Here is a 24,378-nt window from a genome sequence, read left to right as displayed (position 1 = left end):
TGCGCCCGCCTCCATTGACTCAGACGTGCACTCAATCCACTATCAACACATAAGTGCAACCAAATTGTTCTCATATCGACACTGCGACCGCCCCAAGGATTCAAACGAGCGCTCATTCTACTATCTCTCCATGAAGAAACCTAATTGAACTCAAAATGCTACTGTGCCCGCCCTCATAGACTCAGACGAGCGCTCAATCCACTATCATCACATGAGTTTAACTAAATTGAACTCACATCGATACTGCGCCCGCCCTCATGGACTTAGACGAGCGCTTAATCCACTATTACAACATAAGTGTAAACAAATTGAACACATATCGACACTGCGACAGCCCCCAAGGATTCAAATGAGCGTTCATTCTACTATCTTCTTAGTGAAACCAAATTGAACTCAAAATGCTACTGTGCCCGCCCTCATGAACTCAAACGAGCAGTACAACCAAATTGATCACATATCGACACTGCGACCGCCCCAAGGATTCAAACGAGCGCTCAATCTGCTATCTCCTTAGAGAAACCTAATTGAACTCAAAATGCTACTGTGCCCGCCCTCATGGACTCAGACGAGCGCTAAATCCACTATCATCACATAAGTGCAACGAAATTGAGGTCTTATCGACACTGCGCCCGCCTCCATTGACTCAGACGTGCACTCAATCCACTATCAACACATAAGTTAAACCAAATTGTTCTCATATCGACACTGCGACCGCCCCAAGGATTCAAACGAGCGCTCATTCTACTATCTCCATGAAGAAACCTAATTGAACTCAAAATGCTACTGTGCCCGCCCTCATGGACTCAGACGAGCGCTCAATCCACTATCATCACATCAGTGCAACCAAATTGAACTCACATCGATACTGCGCCCGCCCTCATGGACTCAGACGAGCGCTTAATCCACTATTACAACATAAGTGTAAACAAATTGAACACATATCGACACTGCGACCGCCCCAAGGATTCAAATGAGCGTTCATTCTACTATCTTCTTAGTGAAACCAAATTGAACTCAAAATGCTACTGTGCCCGCCCTCATGAACTCAAACGAGCAGTACAACCAAATTGATCTCATATCGACACTGCGACCGCCCCAAGGATTCAAACGAGCGCTCAATCTGCTATCTCCTTAGAGAAACCTAATTGAACTCAAAATGCTACTGTGCCCGCCCTCATGGACTCAGACGAGCGCTCAATCCACTATCATCACATAAGTAAAACCAAATTGATCTCATATCGACACTGCGACCACCCCCAAGGATTCAAACGAGCGCTCATTCTACTATCTCCTTAGAGAAACCAAATAAACTCAAAATGCTACTGTGCCCGCCCTCATGGACTCAGACGAGCGCTCAATCCACTATCATCACATAAGTGCAACCAAATTGAACTCATATCGATACTGCGCCCGCCCTCATGGACTCAGACGAGCGCTCAATCCACTATCATCACATGAGTGCAACCAAATTGATCGCATATCGACACTGTGACCGCCCCCAAGGATTCAAACGAGCACTCCTTCTACTATCTCCTTAGAGAAACCTAAATGGACTCAAAATGCTACTCTGCCCGCCCTCATTGACTCAAACGAGCATTACAACCAAATTGATCTCATATCGACACTGCGACCGCCCCAAAGGATTCAAACGAGCGCTCATTCTACTATCTTCTTAGAGGAACCATATTGAACTCAAAATGCTACTGTGTCCGCCCTCATGGACTCGGACGAGCGCTCAATCCACTATCATCACATGAGGGCAACCAAATTGATCTCATATCGACACTGCGACCGCCCCAAGGATTCAAACGAGCGCTCAATCTGCTGTCTCCTTAGCGAAATCTAATTGAACTCAAAATGCTACTGTGCCCGCCCTCATGGACTCAGACGAGCGCTCAATCCACTATCATCACATGAGTGCAACCAAATTGAACTCATATCGATACTGCGCCCGCCCTCATTGACTCAGACGAGCGCTCAATCCACTATCATCACAAAAGCGCAACCAAATTGAAGTCATATCGACACAGCGCCCACCCTCATGGACTCAGACGAGCGCTCAATCCACTATCATCACATAAGTGCAACCAAATTTAACTCATATCGATACTTCGCCCGCAGTCATTGACTCAGACAACTATCAATCAACTATCACTACATAAGTACAACAAAATTGAAGTCATATCGACACAGCGCCCACCCTCATGGACTCAGACGAGCACTTAATCCACCATCATTACATAAGTGCAACCAAATTGAACTCATATCGACACTGCGCCCGCTCTCATTGACTCAGACGTGCGCTCAATCCACTATCAACACATAATTGCAACCAAATTGAACTCATATCGATACTGCCTCCGCCCTCATTGACTCAGACGAGCACTCAACCCACTATCATCACATGAGAGCAACCAAATTGATCTCATATCGACACTGCGACCGCCCCCAAGCAGTGGATTAAAATGTACTGTCTTGAACTGTAAATCTGTTGATGGTCACGTGTTGCATGTATGACGGTCATGTAACACAAATTATTGTAGCATGACAGAAAAAAAGTCATGAGCTACCGTGACATTTTTCTATGCGACATAATATGTGTCACAAATGAAACGAATGGAATATAATTTTGAAGGTGATGAATGCATCACCAATGGAGCTAAATATTTGAAAATAATACAGTTAATTATACCCTGAGCTCAATTTTTTTAGGATTTATATTGGGTTAGCTACGCGGATTTTGGGATTTTTAAGTTTAATTTCCTATTTTCCGGGTATTGGCCACCCGAAATGAACAATAATTAAAATAATATGAAAACTCGATTTGCATATACACAGCAAGTAAAAGATTTAAGAAAGATGAACGGTTTACGCTAATTTATACAAAGTGTTTGAAAGTGTTTGTGCTGATATTTTTTCAAGAAGTATGCTGTTTGTGCTGACGACGTTCGTTCTCACATCAAAAAATCTAAGTTAACATTTAGCGTTTACTACGACTTCAGCATATGTGACTAACATATTATCAATAAACGGATCCCTATCCTGAACTGCAATCAGGTTACGATTTATGCTTCTATCAATCATTCCGTTACCACGATCTATAGTGCCGTGATGCGGAGGAACATTGAGCGATATTAAGCGATGAATATTCTCACGTTATTTAAGGTGAGGGGCATGCTTTTGAAAATAATGAATAGATCCAAAATTATCTGTTACTTACCTATGTCCTTTTGTAAAACTAAGCCAGATTTTCCCTATGGCATTTGGGTAACAATTATGTAGAATGAAATCAGTAGTGATTCAGTTTCATTTCAAATGTTCGATCACTATTCTAGTTTGAATCTGGAACAAAATAGAACAAACTCGCTGGTTTCCCCAAAACATGTTTTTAAAATTTTCAATTAAATGAAATCATTATGTTGCTGCCAAGAAAGGCGCCGTAATTGCAAAGTGGATTGATCCGTAGATAAAATGACGCATTCATACACCAAAATATTTGAAACTCGTGATTCATTCGTGGTTCAAATCTGCAGAAAATAGAACTGAGCGTTATGCCAGTTTTAAGTTTTTGACAGTTGGCTGGTATAAAAATGAATCTAGAACAGCTGCTGGGCAAATAAATGTTTCAGATTCATATTCAAAATGAGCATTGCTAATTTTGCCCTAAGAGAGAAATGAGTAGTGATTCATTTTCATTCCAAATTTTCGATCACTATTCTAGTTCTAATCTGGAGCAAAATAGAACAGACTCGTTCGTTTCTCCATCAGTGTTCCATTCATGTTTTTAAAATTTTCATTTTAATGAAATCATTATGTTGCATCCCCGAAAGGCTCCGTAATTGCAAAGTGCATTGATCCGTGGATAAAATGACGCATTCATACACCAAAACAATTGAAAAATATTTATCTATCTAGGACCTTGGCTCTAAAAATATGAAACAAAATTGTTTTCTTTGCGGATATTTTTTATTCGTTTTTTGCATTAGAATGCTAAAAAATGCTATTTATAGCTATTTATGTGCTATTTAAATGCTATTTATAGAATGCTAAAAAAAACTATTTGATAAAAATTTCGCGGAAAAAAATTAAATTTCGTTTCGTTTCGTAAAATTTCGAATCAAATGGACTCGGATTTCGTTTCGTTTCGAAGTTCCGGAAGAAAATTTGAATTTCGTTTCGTTTCGTTCCGATCCAACAGTTGCATTTCTAATTTCGTTTCGTTTCGTTTCGTCAGGAAAAATTGTGTTATCGCGTACCCTTAGTATAAAGCAAGCGTCGGTAAACGCCTTAAGGTAGGCAATTATAGTTGGAATGCATCGATTGTTTGGACAAAGGCATTATCACCGCTAGTGGAATTAGGGGTAACTGGGGTAATATGCACCCCCGGGGCAAAACGACTTTTTGGCATATTCAGCGATGCAGGAATATTTTCATTAATGTTTACTACTGGATCGCTAGTTAGAGATTCGTACTACATGCGCTCTAGTAAATACTATGGAAAAACTACTGAAAATGTATTCAAAAATGCAAATGGTTCGTTTTGCCCCGAGGGTGCTTATTACCCCAGTTTCCCCAACCTGGGTTTTCAACAAAAAAAGAATCAAAATTTTGAAATAAAAAATGTAGTTCAACCAAGAAAATAAGATTGCTTATCACAGGTACGACCCTTTTTTATTGTTATTATATTGGTTTTTAGTGCTTTTTTGAAATATATCTGGAGATATGTATCATTTTTTATTTAGATTATAATCTATAGATAATAAAAACAGGTTAAAAATAAATCTGGTTCGAATAGCTGAAATATGTATTAAATTATTTAAATGATTTTTAAGCCTGTAAAAACGTTCTTTTTCAGATCAGCAATAGCTTTTAAATATATAAGAAGTGTCTCATCGTTTGACGATTTATAGTTTTGAAAAATCTATACTCGGAATATAAAATGACGATACACTCAGTACGTAAGTGAATTCTCCGGGGTTTGAACCTCCTCCCCTATGAAAAATTGTTTCGTTATAAATTATTTTTTGCTCTTACCCCACCCGCCATAAGCCTTTACCTAATAAGTATGCGGCCCCAAAGCAGCCAAACGAAACAAATTGTTTATTAATTTACTTTTTCTATAAGCATCATACCTTTATGACTGCTCAGAACATTCATTTTGCACTACCATCATAATAGATAGCGATACATTCACAGGCGGCACGAATATTGTCACATGATACGAACGACTCGCGGGTAATACATTCATTGCCATGAATGGCATGTGTCTACAACACTATAATTGTCACAAGAGAATGTTGTGCAACATTCTGTCTGGTACAAACAATGTGATATGATAATAGCAGCAAAAATGTACTGTACGAATCACTGCCCCCAAGGATTAAAACGAGCGCTCATTCTATAATCTCATTAGAGAAACCTAATTGAACTCAGAATGCTACTGCGACCACCCTCATGGACTCAGACGAGCACTCAATCCACTATCATTTCATAAGTGCAACCAAATTGAACTCATATCGACACTGCGACCGCTCTCATTGACTCAGACGTGCGCTCAATCCACTATCAACACATAATTGCAACCAAATTGAGCTCATATCGATACTGCACCCGCCCTCATTGACTCAGACGTGCGCTCAATCCACTATCATCACATAATTGCAACCAAATTGATCTCATATCGATACTGCGCCCGCCCTCATTGACTCAGACGAGCGCTCAATCCACCATCATCACATAAGTGCAACCCAATTAAACTCATATCGACACTGCGCCCGCTCTTATTGACTCAGACGAGCGCTCAATCCACTATCATCACAAAAGTGCTACCAAATTTAAGTCATTTTGACACTGCGCCCACCCTCATTGACTCAGACGAGCGCTAAATGCACTATCATCACACAAGTGCAACCAAATTGAACTCATATGGATACTGCGCCCGTCCTCATTGATTCAGACGAGCGCTAAATCCACTATCATCACACAAGTGCAACCAAATTGAACTCATATCGACACAGCGCCCACCCTCATGGACTCAGACGAGCACTCAATCTACCATCATTTCATAAGTGCAACCAAATTGAACTCATATCGCCACTGCGCCCGCCCTCATTGACTCAGACGAGCGCTCAATCCACTATCATCACATAAGTGCAACCAAATTGAACTCATATCGACACTGCGCCCACTCTCATTGACTCAGACGAGCGCTCAATCCACTATCATTACATAAGTGCAACCAAATTGAAGTCATATCGAAACAGCGCCCACCCTCATGGACTCAGACGAGCACTCAATCCACCATCATTACATAAGGGCAACCAAATTGAACTCATATCGATACTGCGCCCACCCTCATTGACTCAGACGAGCGCTCAATCTACTATCATCACATAAGTGCAACCGAATTGAACTCATATCGCAGTGTCGATATGAGTTCAATTCGGTTGCACTTACATATGTGATGACTCAGACGAGCGCTCAATCCACCATCATCACATAAGTGCAACCAAATTGAAGTCATATCGACAAAGCGCCCACTCTCATGGACTCAGACGAGCACTTAATCCACCATCATTACATAAGTGCAACCAAATTGAAATCCTATCGATACTGCGCCCACCCTCATTGACTCAGACGAGCGCTCAATCCACTATCATCACATAAGTGCAACCAAATTAAACTCATATCGACACTGCGCTCACTCTCATGGACTCAGACGAGCGTTCAATCCACTATCATTATATGAGTGCAACCAAATTGAAGTCATATCGACACAGCGCCCGCCCTCATGGACTCAGACGAGCACTCAATCCACCATCATTACATAAGTGCAACCAAATTGAACTCATATCGATACAGCGCCCACCCTCATTGACTCAGACGAGCGCTCAATCCACTATCATCACATAAGTGCAACCAAATTGAACTCATATCGACACTGCGCCCGCCCTTATTGACTCAGACGAGCGCTCAATCCACTATCATCACATAAGTGCAACCAAATTTAAGTCATTTCGACACTGCGCCCACCCTCATTGACTCAGACGAGCGCTAAATCCACTATCATCACACAAGTGCAACCAAATTGAACTCATATGGATATTGCGCCCGCCCTCATTGACTCAGACGAGCGCTCAATCCACTATCATTACATAAGTACAACCAAATTGCAGTCATATCGACACAGCGCCACCCTCATGGACTCAGACGAGCACTCAATCCACCATCATTACATAAGTGCAACCAAATTGAACTCATATCGACACTGCGCCCACCCTCATTGACTCAGACGAGCGCTCAATCCACTATCATCACATAAGTGCAACCAAACTGAACTCATATCGACACTGCGCCCGCTCTCATTGACTGAGACGTGCGCTCAATCCACTATCAACACATAATCGCAACCAAATTGAACTCATATCGACACTGCGCCCACCCTCATTGACTCAGACGAGCGCTAAATCCACTATCATCACAAAATTGCAACCAAATTGAACTCATATCGATACTGCGCCCGCCCTCATCGACCCAGACGAGCACTCAATCCACTATCATCACATAAGTGCAACCAAATTGAACTCATAACGATACTGCGCCCGCCCTCATTGACTCAGACGAGCGCTCAATCCACTATCATCACATAAGTGCAACCAAATTGAACTCATATCGACACTGCGCCCGCCCTTATTGACTCAGACGAGCGCTCAATCCACTATCATCACATAAGTGCAACCAAATTTAAGTCATTTCGACACTGCGCCCACCCTCATTGACTCAGACGAGCGCTAAATCCACTATCATCACACAAGTGCAACCAAATTGAACTCATATGGATACTGCGCCCGCTCTCATTGATTCAGACGAGCGCTCAATCCACTATCATTACATAAGTGCAACCAAATTGAACTCATATCGACCCAGCGCCCACCCTCATGGACTCAGACGATCACTCAATCCACCATCATCACATAAGTGCAACCAAATTGAACTCATATCGACACTGCGCCCGCTCTCATTGACTCAGACGAGCGCTCAATCCACTATCATCACATAAGTGCAACCAAATTGAACTCATATCGATACTGCGCCCACCCTCATTGACTCAGACGAGCGCTCAATCCACTATCATCACATAAGTGCAACCAAATTGAACTCATATCGACACTGCGCCCGCTCTCATTGACTCAGACGAGCGCTCAATCCACTATCATCACATAAGTGCAACCAAATTTAAGTCATTTCGACACTGCGCCCACCCTCATTGACTCAGACGAGCGCTCAATCCACTATCATCACACACGCGCAACCAAATTGAACTCATATGGATACTGCGCCCGCCCTCATTGACTCAGACGAGCGCTCAATCCACTATCATCACATAAGTGCAACCAAATTGAACTCATATCGACACAGCGCCCACCCTCATGGACTCAGACGAGCACTCAATCCACCATCATTACATAAGTGCAACCAAATTGACTCATATCGACACTGCGCCCTCCCTCATTGACTCAGACGAGCGCTCAATCCACTATCATCACATAAGTGCAACCAAATTGAACTCATATCGACACTGCGCCCGCTCTCATTGACTCAGACGTGCGCTCAATCCACTATCAACTCATAATGAACCCGCCCTCATTGGATCAAACGAGCACTCAATCCACTATCATCACATAATTGCAACCAAATTGAACTCATATCGATACTGCGCCCGCCCTCATTGACTCAGACGAGCACTCAATCCTTTATCATCACATAAGTTTAACCAAACTGAACTCATATAGATACTGCGCCAACCCTCATTGACTCAGACGAGCGCTCAATCCACTATCATCACATAAGTGCAACCAAATTTAAGTCATTTCGACACTGCGCCCACCCTCATTGACTCAGACGAGCGCTCAATCCACTATCATCACACAAGTGCAACCAAATTGAACTCATATGGATACTGCGCTGGCCCTCATTGATTCAGACGAGCGCTCAATCCACTATCATAACATAAGTGCAACCAAATTGAAGGCATATCGACACAGCGCCTACCCTCGTGGATTCAGACGAGCACTCAATCCACCATCATTACATAAGTGCAACCAAATTGAACTCATATCGACACTGCGCCCACCCTCATGGACTCAGACGAGCGCTCAATCCACTATCATCACATAAGTGCAACCAAATTGAACTCATATCGACTCAGACGCCCTCATTGACTCAGACGAGCACTCAATCCACTATCATCACATAAGTGCAACCAAATTGAACTCATATCGACACTGCGCCCGCTCTCATTGACTCAGACGTGCGCTCAATCCCCTATCAACACATAAGTGCAACCAAATTGAACTCATATCGACACTGCGCCCACCCTCATTGACTCAGACGAGCGCTCAATCCACTATCATCACATAAGTGCAACCAAATTGAACTCTTATCGACATAGCGACCGACCCCAAGGATTAAATCGAGCGCTCATTCTATAACCTCATTAGAGAATCCTAATTGAATTCAGAATATTACTGCGCCCACCCTCATGGACTCAGACGAGCGCTCAATCCACTATCATCACATAAGTGCAACCAAATTGATCTCATATCGACACTGCGACCGCCCCCAAGGATTAAAACGAGCGCTCATTCTATAATCTCATTAGAGAAACCTAATTGAACTCAGAATGCTACTGCGCCCACCCTCATGGACTCAGACGAGCGCTCAATCCACTATCATCATTTAACTGCAATCAAATTGAACTCATTTCAACACTGCGACCAATTTCACGGACTCAAACGAGCGCTCAATTCACTATCATCACATGAGTTCAACCATATTGAACTCATATCGACACTGCGACCGTCCCCAGACGACCGCTCATTCTACTATCTCGTTAGAGCAATCAAATTGAGCTACTGCGCCCACCCTCAAGGAATCCGACGAGCGCTCAATCCACTATCATCACATAAGTGCTACCATATTGAACTCATATCGACACTGCGCTCGTCCTTCTGGACTCAGACGAGCGCTCATTCTACTATAGCGTTGAAGCTCAAAAACATACTGCGACCGCCATCAAGGAATCAGACGCGCGCTCAATCCAAACATACTTAAACGCACGCGTCCGGAAGCATTCCCGCTGCTTTCCGTTTGTTTTCCCTGTAATTTCTAAACAAAATCTTCCGGATGCATTTTTTGCTGATTCTCGCAGCCCGGAACATACAGATCGCATGGTTCCCGCATTGGAATGGCCTCTGAATGCTGGGGATTGTTGATTTGAAGCGTACCATCATGAAACGAACGCGTCCGGAAGCATTCCCGCTGTTTTCCGGATGGTTGCCCCTGTGATTTGTAAACAAAATCTTCCGGATGCATTTTTCGCTGATTCTCGCAGCCCAAAACATACAGATCGCGTGGTTCTACATTGTAACAGCCTCTAAATGCTAGGGATCATTCATTCGAAGCAAACCATTATGAAACGAACGCGTCCGGAAGCATTCCTGCTGCTCTCCGGATGTTTCCCGTAATTTGTAAACAAAATCTTCCGGATACATTTTCCGCTGAATCTCGCAGCCCGGAACATACAGATCGCATGGTTCCTGCATTGGAGTGGCTCTGAATGCTGGGGATTGTTGATTCAAAGCGTACCATCATGAAACGAACGCGTCCGGAAGCATTCCTGCTGCTTTCCGGATGTTTCCGTAATTTGTAAACAAAATCTTCCGGATGCATTTTTCGCTGATTCTCGCAGCCCGGAACATACAGATCGCATGGTTCCTGCATTGAATGTCCTCTAAATGCTGGGGATTGTTGATTCGAAGCGAACCATTATGAAACGAACGCGTCCGGAAGCATTCCTGCTGCTTTCCGGATGTTTCCGTAATTTGTAAACAAAATCTTCCGGATGCGTTTTCCGCTGATTCTCGCAGCCCGGAACATACAGATCGCATGGTTCCTGCATTGGAATGGCCTCTGAATGCTGGGGATTGTTGATTCGAAGCGTACCATCATGAAACGAACGCGTCCGGAAGCATTCCCGCTGCTTTCCGGATGTTTCCCCTGTAATTTGTAAACAAAATCTTCCGGATGCATTTTTCGCTGATTCTCACATCCCGGAACATACAGATCGCATGGTTCCCGCATTGGAACAGCCTCTAAATGCTGGGGATTGTTGATTCGAAGCGAACCATTATGAAACGAACGCGTCCGGAAACATTCCTGCTGCTTTCCGGATGTTTCCTGCAATTTGTAAACAAAATCTTCCGGATGCATTTTTCGCTGAATCTCGCAGCCCGGAACATACAGATCGCATGGTTCCTGCATTGGAATGGCCTTCTGAATGCTGGGGATTGTTGATTCAAAGCGTACCATCATGAACGAACGCGTCCGGGAAGCATTCCCGCTGCTTTCCGGATGTTTCCCCCGTAATTTGTAAACAAAATCTTCCGGATGCATTTTTCGCTGATTCTCGCAGCCCGGAACATACAGATCGCATGGTTCCCGCATTGGAATGTCCTCTAAATGCTGGGGATTGTTGATTCGAAGCGAACCATTATGAAACGAACGCGTCCGGAAGCATACCCGCTGCTTTCCGGATGTTTCCCCCGTAATTTGTAAACAAAATCTTCCGGATGCGTTTTCCGCTGATTCTCGCAGCCCGGAACATACAGATCGCATGGTTCCTGCATTGGAATGGCCTCTGAATGCTGGGGATTGTTGATTCGAAGCGTACCATCATGAAACGAACGCGTCCGGAAGCATTGCCGCTGCTTTCCGGATGTTTCCCCCGTAATTTGTAAACAAAATCTTCCGGATGCATTTTTCGCTGATTCTCGCAGCCCGGAACATACAGATCGCATGGTTCCCGCATTGGAATGGCCTCTGAATGCTGGAGATTGTTGATTTGAAGCGTACCATCATGAAACGAACGCGTCCGGAAGCATTCCCGCTGCTTTCCGGATGTTTCCCCCTGTGATTTGTAAACAAAATCTTCCGGATGCATTTTTCGCTGATTCTCGCAGCCCAGAACATACAGATCGCATGGTTCCCACATTGTAACAGCCTCGTAATGCTAGGGATCATTCATTCGAAGCAAACCATTATGAAACGAACGCGTCCGGAAGCATTCCCGCTGCTCTCCGGATGTTTCCCCCGTAATTTGTAAACAAAATCTTCCGGATACATTTTCCGCTGAATCTCGCAGCCCGGAACATACAGATCGCATGGTTCCCGCATTGGAGTGGCCTCTGAATGCTGGGGATCGTTCATTCGAAGCGAACCATCATGAAACGAACGCGTCCGGAAGCATTCCCGCTGCTTTCCGGATGTTTCCGTGATTTGTAAACAAAATCTTCCGGATGCATTTTCGCTGATTCTCGCAGCCCAGAACATACAGATCGCATGGTTCCTGCATTGGAATGTCCTCTAAATGCTGGGGATTGCTGATTCGAAGCGAACCATTATGAAACGAACGCGTCCGGAAGCATACCCGCTGCTTTCCGGATGTTTCCCCCGTAGTTTGTTAACAAAATCTTCCGGATGCGTTTGCCGCGGATTCTCGCAGCCCGGAACATACAGATCGCATGGTTCCCGCATTGGAATGGCCTCTGAATGCTGGGGATTGTTGATTCGAAACGAACGTACCATCATGAAACGAACGCGTCCGGAAGCATTCCCGCTGCTTTCCGGATGTTTCCCCCTGTGATTTGTAAACAAAATCTTCCGGTTGAATTTTTCGCTGATTCTCGCAGCCCAGATTATACAGATCGCATGGTTCCCACATTGTAACAGCCTCTAAATGCTGGGGATCATTCATTCGAAGCGAACCATTATGAAACGAACGCGTCCGGAAGCATTCGCGCTGCTTTCCGGATGTTTCCCTCGTAATTTGAAAACAAAATCTTCCGGATACATTTTTCGCTGAATCTCGCAGCCCGGAACATACAGATCGCATGGTTCCCGCATTGGAATGGCCTCTGAATGCTGGGGATTGTTGATTCGAAGCGTACCATCATGAAACGAACGCGTCCGGAAGCATTCCCGCTGCTTTCCGGATGTTTCCCCCTGTGATTTGTAAACAAAATCTTCCGGGTGCATTTTTCGCTGATTCTCGCAGCCCAGATTATACAGATCGCATGGTTCCCACTAAAGACACTATAAACAAAGACGGGAAATGTTCCAATTGGAATTCCAAATTTACTGTCAGTGCTATTCCAATCGAGCAGAAGACCTGTCATTCCAAAAAATCACTCAGAACATTTGGTAAGGGCTAATTTAACTTCTGCAAATAAACATGTTTAAATTATTGTTGTAATATTTTTGGATCAATGTAGCCTAATAAATGAACCCTGAAGCATTCCTGCTGCTTTCCGGAGAAAATGACTAAACTCAACTTGCATATTGTATTTTCGCTGATTTGCGCGGTATAAGATCGTTATGGTTCTAATCATTTTTGAATGTAAGAAAATTACTTACACCAATTTGAAAACTTTATGCAATATGAGCAGTTTTGCCAAGCATTCCGGATGTTGCCTGTGATTTGTAAACAAAATCTTCCAGGGATCAGATTTCGCGTCTTTGTATATAGTGTCGCATGGTTCCCACATTGTAACAGCCTCTAAAATGCTAGGATCATTCATTCGAAGCGAACCATTATGAAACGAACGCGTCCGGAAGCATTCCCGCTGCTTTCGGATGTTTCTATAATTTGTAAACAAAATCTTCCGGATATATTTTCCGCTGAATCTCGCAGCCCGGAACATACAGATCGCATGTTTCCTGCATTGGAATGGCCTCTGAATGCTGGGGGATTGTTGATTTAAAGCGTACCATCATGAAACGGACGCGTCCGGAAGCATTCCTGCTGCTTTCCGGATGTTTCCCCTGTGATTTGTAAACAATATCTTCCGGGTGAATTTTTCGCTGATTCTCGCAGCCCAGATTATACAGATCGCATGGTTCCCACATTGTAACAGCCTCTAAATGCTAGGGATCATTCATTCGAAGCGAACCATTATGAAACGAACGCGTCCGGAAGCATTCCCGCTGCTTTCTGGATGTTTCCCCCGTAATTTGTAAATAAAATCTTCCGGATACATTTTCCGCTGAATCTCGCAGCCCGGAACATACAGATCGCATGATTCCCGCATTGGAGTGGCCTCTGAATGCTGGGGATTGTTGATTTAAAGCGTACCATCATGAAACGAACGCGTCCGGAAGCATTCCCGCTGCTTTCCGGATGTTTCCCCCAATTTGTAAACAAAAACTTCCCGATGCCTTTATCGCTGATTCTCGCCGCCCAGAACATACAGATCGCATGGTTCCCACATTGGAATGGCCTCTAAATGCTGGGGATTGTTGATTCGAAGCGTACCATCATGAAACGAACGCGTCCGGAAGCATTCCTGCTGCTTTCCGGATGTTTCCCGTAATTTGTAAACAAAATCTTCCGGATGCATTTTCGCTGAATCTCGCAGCCCGGAACATACAGATCGCATGGTTCCCGCATTGGAATGGCCTCTGAATGCTGGGGATTGTTGATTCGAAGCGTACCATCATGAAACGAACGCGTCCGGAAGCATTCCCGCTGCTTTCCGGATGTTTCCCCCGTAATTTGTAAACAAAATCTTCCGGATACATTTTCCGCTGAATCTCGCAGCCCGGAACATACAGATCGCATGGTTCCCGCATTGGAATGGCCTCTGAATGCTGGGGATTGTTGATTCGAAGCGTACCATCATGAAACGAACGCGTCCGGAAGCATTCCCGCTGCTTTCCGGATGTTTCAAAATCTTCCGGATGCATTTTTCGCTGATTCTCGCAGCCCAGAACATACGTACAGGAGATCCTGCAAAGAGTTATCCTGTAGCGGATTTTTTTTTTAAATCTGCAGGGGCGCAGCAAAAGTCAGAGTTCATATAGAGGGCAATAAAAGTACATACATTTTCCCATTCCAAAATCTAATTGGGCGCAAAAAAGTTAGAATAATACGTTCTAGGGGGGTGGGAATCCCATAGAGGACATATTTTTAAATCCAAGGAGGCGCAAGTCAGTTAGAGGAATACATATAGGAGGGCGGAGATCCTGCAGAGTACATATTTCTAAATCCACGGGTGCGCAAAAAAGTTCGAATAATACGTCCTCGGGGGCGGAAATCCCGAAGCGGACATTTTTTTTTAATCTACAGGGGCGCAAAAAATTTAGAGGAATCTTGCAGAGGACATATTTCAAAATCTACGGGGGCCAAAATGGAGGAATTCGTATAGGAGGGCGGAGATCCTACAGAGGAAATATTTCTAAATCCACGGGGGCGCAAAAAAAAAGTTTGAATAATACGTTCCAGGGGAGCGGAAATCCCGTAGAGGACATATTTTTAAAACTAAGGGGAGCAAAAAAGTTAGAGGAAGGCGTGAGGAATGGCGAGGATCTTGCTGAGGACAAATTTCAAAAATCTACGGAGAGCAAAATAGAGGAATTCGTATAGGAGGGCGGAGATCCTGCAGAAGACATATTTCTAAATCCACGAAGGCGCAGAAAACTTCGAATAATATGTTCAAGGGGGCGGAAGTCCCGAAGCGGACATTTTTTTTTTAATCTACAGGGGCGCAAAAAAGTTAGAGGAATACGTGTATGGGAAGGCGGAGATCCTGCAGAGGACATATTTCAAAATCTATGGGGGCGCAAAATAGAGGAATTCGTATAGGAGGGCGGAGATCTTACAGAGCACATATTTCTAAATCCAAGGGGGCGCAAAAAAGAGAATAATATGTTTTAGGGGAGCGGAAATCCTCCAGAGAACCATTTTGTTTAATCTACAGGGCGCAAAAAAGTAAGAGGAATTCATATAGGACGGCGGAGATCCTACAGAGGACATATTTCTAAATCCATGGGGGCGCATTTTTTTTTTTAATAATACGTTCTAGGGGAGCGGAAATCCCGTAGATGATGATGATAATGATGATATTACCATCTATTGTAGCAAGGCACCTGCCGATAGCACTGGCCATATCTGACAAACGATTTGATAATGATTATACTATTGTATGTATTTCATCAAACTCCTGTATGAAGGGCCAAAAATTGATGGGGTGGTTCCATAAGCAAAGACGCTTATGCGAATCCACGGATGAATGATGATATTACCATCTATTGTAGCAAGGCACCTGCCGATAGCACTGGCCATATTCTGACAAACGATTTGATCATGATTATACTATTGTATGTATTTCATCAAACTCCTGTATGAAGGGCCGTATTGATGGGGTGGTTCCATAAGCAAAGACGCTTATGCGAATCCACGGATGAATAGAGAATTTCCTTCCAGAAGAAAGTTCGCACATACACTAATACACCTAGCCTCGTTTTTCAGATTGACCTAATAGATGGGGAGGAGAAGAGCCCACCCTATCCACGAGATGTTAACAATAGGAAGTTGGCGATTCCACTCTTCCCATCCTAATCGTCTCAATCGGGTGCCCTGATGGTTATTTTATATATTTATGGTATCATATAATGGTTTCATAATCAATATCAAGTATACATTGTTTAAAAGATATATTGGAATCAGCTCACCGAATTTCCTTTCGATGAATATCCTGAGGTTATATTTCATTATGAACCAATATCTTGATTGAGGAACCATATATCCGAAGTCGTTCAAGGATAATCTTGAATCTGTACATCCTTGGTTCCGTAACCGCTTCCATTACGTTTCCCCTTCAGTGTTACGTAATATTTGATCGACCCCTTATTGTACCCGGGATGCCTTACAAAAGCGCAGCGGACATCGATGATTTTGAACACACCTTCCATTTCTGTTATATATTTCTTGTCTACTACATGATTGCGTGGAGTGTCATACATCCTAGATCTCTTTTTCTAAAAATATTTTAGTTATAAGATAAAGATTGTCGCTGTCCGGTACATTTGAAAGTATGTGTAAAAAATCAAAATTGATAAAAATGAAAGTCGCCCTTTCTTCTGTCTACTGACATACATAGCGGAAATCCCGTAGAGGACATATTTTGAAATCTAAGGGGGCGCAAAAAAGTTGAAGAAATTCGTATAGGAGGGCGGAAATCTCGAAGCAGAAAATTTTCTAAAAATCTACAGGGCGAAAAAAAGTAAGAGGAATACTATATGTATTGAATACTATATGAGGGCGGAGATCCAGCAGAGGGCATATTTCTAAATTGATGAGGGCGCAATAATGTTCGAATAATACATTTTATGGGGCGGAAATCCCGAAGCGGACATTTTTTTAATCTACAGGGGCGCAAAAAAAGTTAAAGGAACACGTATAAGAGGGCGGAGATCCTTCAAAGGACATATTAAATTTTCTAAATCTACGTGGGCGCAAACAGTTCGAATAATACGTTTTTGAGGAGCGGAAATCCCGTAGAGGACATATTTTGAAATCTACGGGGGCGCAAAAAAGTTCGAATAATACGTTCTCGGGGGCGGAACCCTGAAGCGGGACAATTTTTTTATTTCTACTGAGGCGCAAAAAAAGTTAGAGGAACACTTATAGGAGGGTGGAGATCCTGCAGAGGACATATTTCTAAATCTATGGGGGCGCAAATAGTTCGAATAATACGTTTTAGGGGAGCGGAACCTGTGGAGGACATATTTTGAAATCTTAGGGGCGCAAAAAAGTTAGAGGAATACGTATAGGATGGCGGAGATTCTGCAGAGGATACATTTCTAAATCCTCGGGGGCGCAAAAATTTTTGAACATTACGGAAATCTGAAGCGGAATTTTTTTTTAAATCAACAGTTGCGCAAAAAAAAGTTAGAGGATAGGAGTTCGGAGGACATATTTCTAATTCTATGGGGGCTCGAAAAGTTCGAAAATTACGTTCTAGGGGAGCGGAAATCCCGTAGACGACATATTTTGAAATCTTAGGGGGCGCAAATAAATTAGAGGAATACGTATAGAAGGGCGGAGATCCTGCAGAGGACATATTTCTTAATCCACGGGGGCGCAAAAAGTTTGAATGATACCTTCTATAAAGGCGGAAACCCTGAAGAGGATTTGTTTTCAATCTACAGGGGCGCAAAAAAGTTAGAGGAATACATATAGGTGGGCGGAGATCCTTCAGAGTACATATTTCTAAATGCACGGGGGCGCAAAAAAGTTTGAATGATACGTTCTAGGGGGCGGAAATCCCGAAGCGGACAATTTTTTTTATTTCTACCGGGGCTCAAAAAAAGTTAGAGGAACACTTATAGGAGGGTGGAGATCCTGCAGAGGACATATTTCTGAATCTACGTGGGCGCAAAAAAGTTTGAATAATACGTTCTCGGGGGCGGAAATCCCGAAGCGGACAATTTTTTTTATTTCTACCGGGGCTCAAAAAAAGTTAGAGGAACACTTATAGGAGGGTGGATATCCTGCAGAGGACATATTTCTGAATCTACGTGGGCGCAAACAGTTTGAATAATACGTTTTAGGGGAGCGGAAATCCCGTGGAGGACATATTTTGAAATCTCAGGGGGCGCAAAAAAGTTAGAGGAATACGTATAGGATGCCGGAGATTCTGCAGAGGATACATTTCTAAATCCTCGGGGGCGCAAAAAAATTTGAACAATACGGAAATCGGAAGCGGATTTTTTTTAAATCAACAGTTGCGCAAAAAAGGTTAGAGGAATACGTATAGGAGGGCGGAGGACATATTTCAAATCTATGGGGCTTGCGAAAAGTTCGAAAATTACGTTCTAGGGGAGCGGAAATCCCGTAGAGGTTACATATTTTGAAATTTTAGGGGCGCAAATAAATTAGAGGGAATACGTATAGGATTTATGAGATCCTGCAGAGGACATATTTCTGAACTAACGGGGCGCAAAAAAGTTCGAATAATACGTTCTAGGGGGGCGGAACCTGAAGCGGAAAATTTTCTTAAAATCTACAGGGCGCAAAAAAAGGAATACATAGGAGGCGGAGATTCAGCAGAGGGCATATTTCTATATTAATGAGGGCGCAATAATGTTCGAATAATATGTTTTATGGAGCGGAAATCCTGAAGTGGACATTTTTTTAATCTACAGGGCGCAAAAAGTTAAAGGAACATTTAGAGGGCGGAGATCCTTCAGAGGACATATTTCAAATCTACGGGGCGCAAACAGTTCGAATAATACGTTTTAAGGAAGCGGAACCTAGAGGACATATTTGAAATCTATAAAGGAAAGTTCGAATAATACGTTCTAGGGGGCGGATATCCCGAAGCTGACAATTTTCTTGAAATCTACAGGGGGCAAAAAAGTAAGAGGAATGCATATAGGAGGGCAGAGATCATGTAGAGGACATATTTATAATTCTACGGGGGCGCAAAAAAGTTTGAATACTACGTTCTCGGGGCGGAAATCCCGAAGCGGCCATTTTTTTTTATTTCTACCGGGGCTCAAAAAAAAGTTAGAGGAACACTTATAGGATGGCGGAGATTCTGCAGAGGATACATTTCTAATTCCTCGGGGGCGCAAAAAAGTTCGAACAATACGGAAATCGGAAGCGGATTTTTTTTAAATCAACAGTTGCACAAAAAAAAGTTAGAGGAATACGTATAGGAGTTCGGAGGACATATTTCTAATTCTATTGGGGCTTGAAAAGTTCGAAAATTACGTTCTAGGGGAGCGGAAATCCCGTAGACGACATATTTTGAAATCTTAGGGGGCGCAAATAAATTAGAGGAATACGTATAGGAGAGCGGAGATCCTGCAGAAGACATATTTCTAATCCACGGGCGCAAAAGTTTGAATGATACCTTCTATGAAGGCGGAAACCCCTGAAGAGGATTTGTTTTCAATCTACAGGGCGCAAAAAGTTAGAAGAACCCATATAGGGAGGGCGGAGATCCTTCAGAGTACATATTTATAAAATGCACGGGGCGCAAAAAAGTTTGAATGATACGTTCTAGGGGAGCGGAAATTCCGTAGAGAACATATTTTTGATTTCTAAGGGCCGCAAAAAGTTAGAGAAATACGTATAGGAGGGCGGAGATCATGGTAGAGGAAATATTTCAAAAATGTACGGGTGCGCAAAATATAATGATTCGTATAGGAGGCGGAGATCCCGTGCAGAGGACATATTTCTAAATGCACGGGGCGTAAAAAAGTTCGAATAATACGTTCTAGGGGGTAAAAAATCTCGAAGCGGACAATTTTCCTAAATTCAATATAGGGGCGCAAACAGTTCGAATAATACGTTTTAAGGTTGTAGAAATCCTGCAGAGGACATATTTTGAAATCTATAAAAAGACAATTAGAGCAATACGTATAGGAGGGCGGAGATCCCGCAGAGGACATATTTCTAAATCTACAAACAGTTCGAGTACGTACGTTTTAGGGGAGCAGAACCTGTAGAGGACATATATTGAAATCTAAGAGGGCGCTAGAGGAATAGGTATTGAGTGGCGGAGATACAACAGGGACATATTTGAAATCTAAGGGTGCCCAAAACAATTAAAGGAATACGGCGTATTGTAGGCGGAGATAAATAAATAAAATAAATAAATAAATTGGGCGCAAAAAAGTTCAAATAATACGTTCTTGGGCCGGGAATCCTATAGAGTACTTTTTTTAATTTAAGGAGGTCTAAAACAGTTAGAGGAATACGAAGGCGCTTAAAAAGTTTGAATTTTCTATGGGGGAGAGGAAACTCAGAAGCGTACATTTTTTCAAATCTATAGGGGTGCAAAAGTTAGAGAGAAATACATATAGGAGAGTTGAGACTCTGCAGAGGACATATTTCTAAATCTACGGGAGCGCAAACAGTTCGAAAAATACGTTTTAAGAGAGCAGAAATCCCCCTAGAGGACATATTTTGAAAATCTATAAGCAAAAAGTGAGGAGGAATACATATAGAGGTGGAGATCCCACAGAGGACATATTTCTAAATCCACGGGGGCGAAAAAAGTTCGAATAATACGTCGTTCTAGGAGAGAGCGGAAATCCTGTGGAGGACATATTTTAAATCTGCAGGGGCGCAAAAAAGTTAGAGGATCACGTATGGGAGGGCGGAGATCCTGCTGAGGACATATTTCTAAATCTACAGGCGCTAACAGTTCGAGCAATACGTTTTTGGGGAGTGGAAATCCTGTAGAGGACATATTTTGAAATCTACGGGGTGCAAAAAAAGTTAGAGGAATACGTATAGGAGGGCGGAGATATTTAAATAAGTAAATTCTACGGGGGCGCAAAAAAGTTCAAATAATACGTTCTACATCCGGTAGAGGACTTTTTTTTAATCTAAGAAGGCGCAAATCAGTTAGAGGGATTGGTATAGGAGGGCGGAGATCCTGCAGAGGACATATTTCAATATCTACGGTGGTGCAAAATGTTCGAATTATACGTTCTAGGGGAGCGGGATTCCCGAATAGGATACATGGAGTATATAAGGGGGAACGATTTCAGAATGGTAGGATCAGTAGAAGCGATCTTAGAGAGCGGAAAATTTTTCAGAAGCAAATTATTTTTCGTTTCGGTGAAAAGTAAGGAAAAAAAAATTTTTTTGGTCCCGAGTATTGGTTACTCAGTGGAAGTTACGTGTTGTTAAGGGCTTCTGAGCCTCTTGAAAGGAGGCTCTGACTTTTGAAAGGAGGCTCTGAGCTCTTGAAAGGAGGGCTCTGAGCCTTTGAAAGGAGGCTTGAGCTCTTGAAAGGAGGCTTCTGGAGCCTCTTTTGAAAGGAGGCTTCTGAGCCTCTTGGAAAGGAGGCCTGAGCTCTTGAAAGGAGGCTTCGAGCCTCTTGAAAGGAGGCTCTGAGCCTTGAAGGAGGTTCGAGCCTCTGAAAGGAGGCTTCCTGGAGCTCTGGAGGCTTCCTGGAGCCTTGAAAGGAGGCTTCTGAGCCTCTTAAAGAGGCCTGACCTTGAAAGGAGGCCTGAGCCTCTTGAAAGGAGGCTCTGAGCCTCTGAAAGGGAGGTTTGAGCCTCTTGAAAGGAGGCTCTGAGCCTCTTGGAAAGGAGGCCTGAGCCTCTTGAAAGGAGGCCTGGAGCCCTCTGAAGGAGGCTTCCGAGCCTCTTGAAAGGAGGCTCTGAGCCTCTTGAAAGGAGGCTTCCAGCTCTTGAAAGGAGGCCTCTTGAAAGGGAGGCTTCCGAGCCTCTGAGTGAGGCTCTGAGCCTTTGAAAGAGGCTTCTGAGCTCTTGAAAGGAGGCTCTGAGCTCTTGAAAGGAGGCTCGAGCCTCTTGAAAGAAGGCTTCCGAGCCTCTTGAAAGAGAGCTTCTTGGAAGGAGGCTTCTGAGCCTCTTGAAAGGAGGCCTGAGCCTCTTGAAAGGAGGCTTCTGAGCCCTTGGAGGAGGCTCTGAGCCTCTTGAAAGGAGCTTCCGAGCCTCTTGAAAGGAGGCTTCCGAGCCTCTTGAAAGGAGGCCTGAGTCCTCTGAAAGGAGGCTTCCTGAGCTCTTGAAAGGAGGCTTGAGCCTCTTGAAAGGAGGCTTCCTGAGCCTTTGAAAGGAGGCTTCCTGAGCCTCTTGAAAGGAGGCTCTGAGCTCTTGAAAGGAGGCCTGAGCTCTTGAAAGGAGGCCTGAGCTCTTGAAAGGAGCTTCCTGAGCCTCTTGAAAGAGGCTGAGCCTCTGAAGGAGGCTCTGAGCCTTGAAAGGAGGCTTTCGGAGCGATTTGAAAGGAGGCTCTGAGCCTCTGAAAGAAGGCTTCCTGAGCCTCTTGAAAGAAGGCTTGAGCCTCTGAAAGAAGGCTCCTGAGCCTCTTGAAAGAAGGCTCTGAGCTCTGAAGGAGGCTTGAGCCTCTTGAAAGGAGGCTTCTGAGCCTCTTGAAAGGAGGCTTCTGAGCCTCTTGAAAGGAGGCTTCTGAGCCTCTTGAAAGGAGCTTCCGAGTTTCTTGAAAGGAGGCTTCCTTGAGCCTCTGAGTGAGGCTTCGAGCCTCTTGAAAGGAGGCTTCCGAGTCTTTTGAGAGGCTTCAGCTCTGAAAGGAGGCTTCTGCTCTTGAAAGGAGGCTTCTGAGCTCTTGAAAGGAGGCTTCCGAGCCTTTGAAAGGAGGCTTCCTGAGCTCTTTTAGGATATGTCGTGGTCACAGATATCTCCTGTCACTACCGTACCATCGACCATGACAATGCCGTCAAGTATAGCTACAAAGCCCAGCACCTTGATGCCTACCAATCCGATCGTTCCACCGGTCTTTCGCTGCTGCTTCTCAAAGAATCTGGTAATCCCCGCGGTTTCGCCGTTGTTCAATCTTGCGCAGGCGTTGCCACCCATAAACAATCACTGATCAATCCAGCCTTCTGATGCCTCAAAGTATTGCGCCACTTGCGTCACATACGTAAGGGATCCGATGGTAAACCCACCTGCTACAGCCGAGCAGTTCAAATGTCTTCGTTAGCAGGGCATCTTCCTCCTGGGCCGCAAGTGTGCCAACTACCACCGTTCGGTCTTTTGATGAGATGGGAAAACGGATCACTTGATGAACGGATGATCTGGATCATTCATTCTAAGGATCCGGATCTCAACCGATCGGATCCCAGAACAAAATGCAAGGAGAATGCCAAATAATGAAGCGTTAGTCATTCAGGCTCCACTTTTGAACCGTATTGAAAATATCTTCACCCTTTCTTGTTTACAAGCGTATGGAGTAAGCAAGAACTTTTCATTTTGTCATTTACATATAAATGGTCAAAATTTGCTGAACTGGTGAACCGGATCAAAAAATGATCCACGAATCATTCACTACTTCAGAGATCCGGATCTTTTTAACGGTTCTTGATCTGAACGCCCATCTCTATGATGAACCTATAGCACCATCGATGCTGCTCGTAAGCAACCAACTGAACAACATGAATCATGGTTCAGTTGGAACAAAGTCAGTCTTCGAAAGTGCTAGTTCCAGATCATCTACCAGGCGGAAACAAATGCAGTTAGATCTACAACGACTAGACGAAGAAAGGAAATTACAGGAAGAGAGGAAGCTAGTAAACGAGAATATACAAAGTTTTTAACTTGTGGCGGATGCCAACGAAGAATAAACTTTCCAGGTTTTTAATATAGGAATGTATTAAAACTTTCTGTAATTTAACATATTTTGCGTTAATGAAATATTTAACAGAATGATACAATGTCTTACGTTTAGTGATCTTACTCTTCCTCAATGAATTGGCAAAACTTCTTCTTCTCTGCGTACGATTAGTTCAACTTACAATATATATTCATAAATTCATGCTTTTATATATTCTAATAAGATTTACCGCTAGTACTTTTGTAGTTTTTTGTCCAGTAAAGAACTCTTCCAAATGCTACAACGAAAATGCGACCTATTCCAGAATCGACGCTAATTAGATCTTATACCATATTCAAAACCCTGTCTTTCTTACGCAAGAATTTAGGAGTTTATACCTAGAGATGTCGTAAAATCCCGATTAGTTACTAATCGATTACTCTTGATTC

The 24,378-nt window shown here is 43.5% G+C and overlaps 1 pseudogene; it reads right to left on the bottom strand.

The window, feature by feature from the left end:
* Positions 1–23,780, bottom strand: part of LOC134207034 (probable cytochrome P450 6a21) — a 37,936-nt pseudogene extending 14,156 nt beyond the window's left edge.
* Positions 23,781–24,378: the final 598 nt, after the last annotated feature.

Source organism: Armigeres subalbatus, chromosome 1, assembly GCF_024139115.2.
Source record: "Armigeres subalbatus isolate Guangzhou_Male chromosome 1, GZ_Asu_2, whole genome shotgun sequence".
In the NCBI taxonomy this organism is placed as follows: domain Eukaryota; kingdom Metazoa; phylum Arthropoda; class Insecta; order Diptera; family Culicidae; genus Armigeres; species Armigeres subalbatus.
This window is presented reverse-complemented; position numbering and strand designations above follow the sequence as displayed.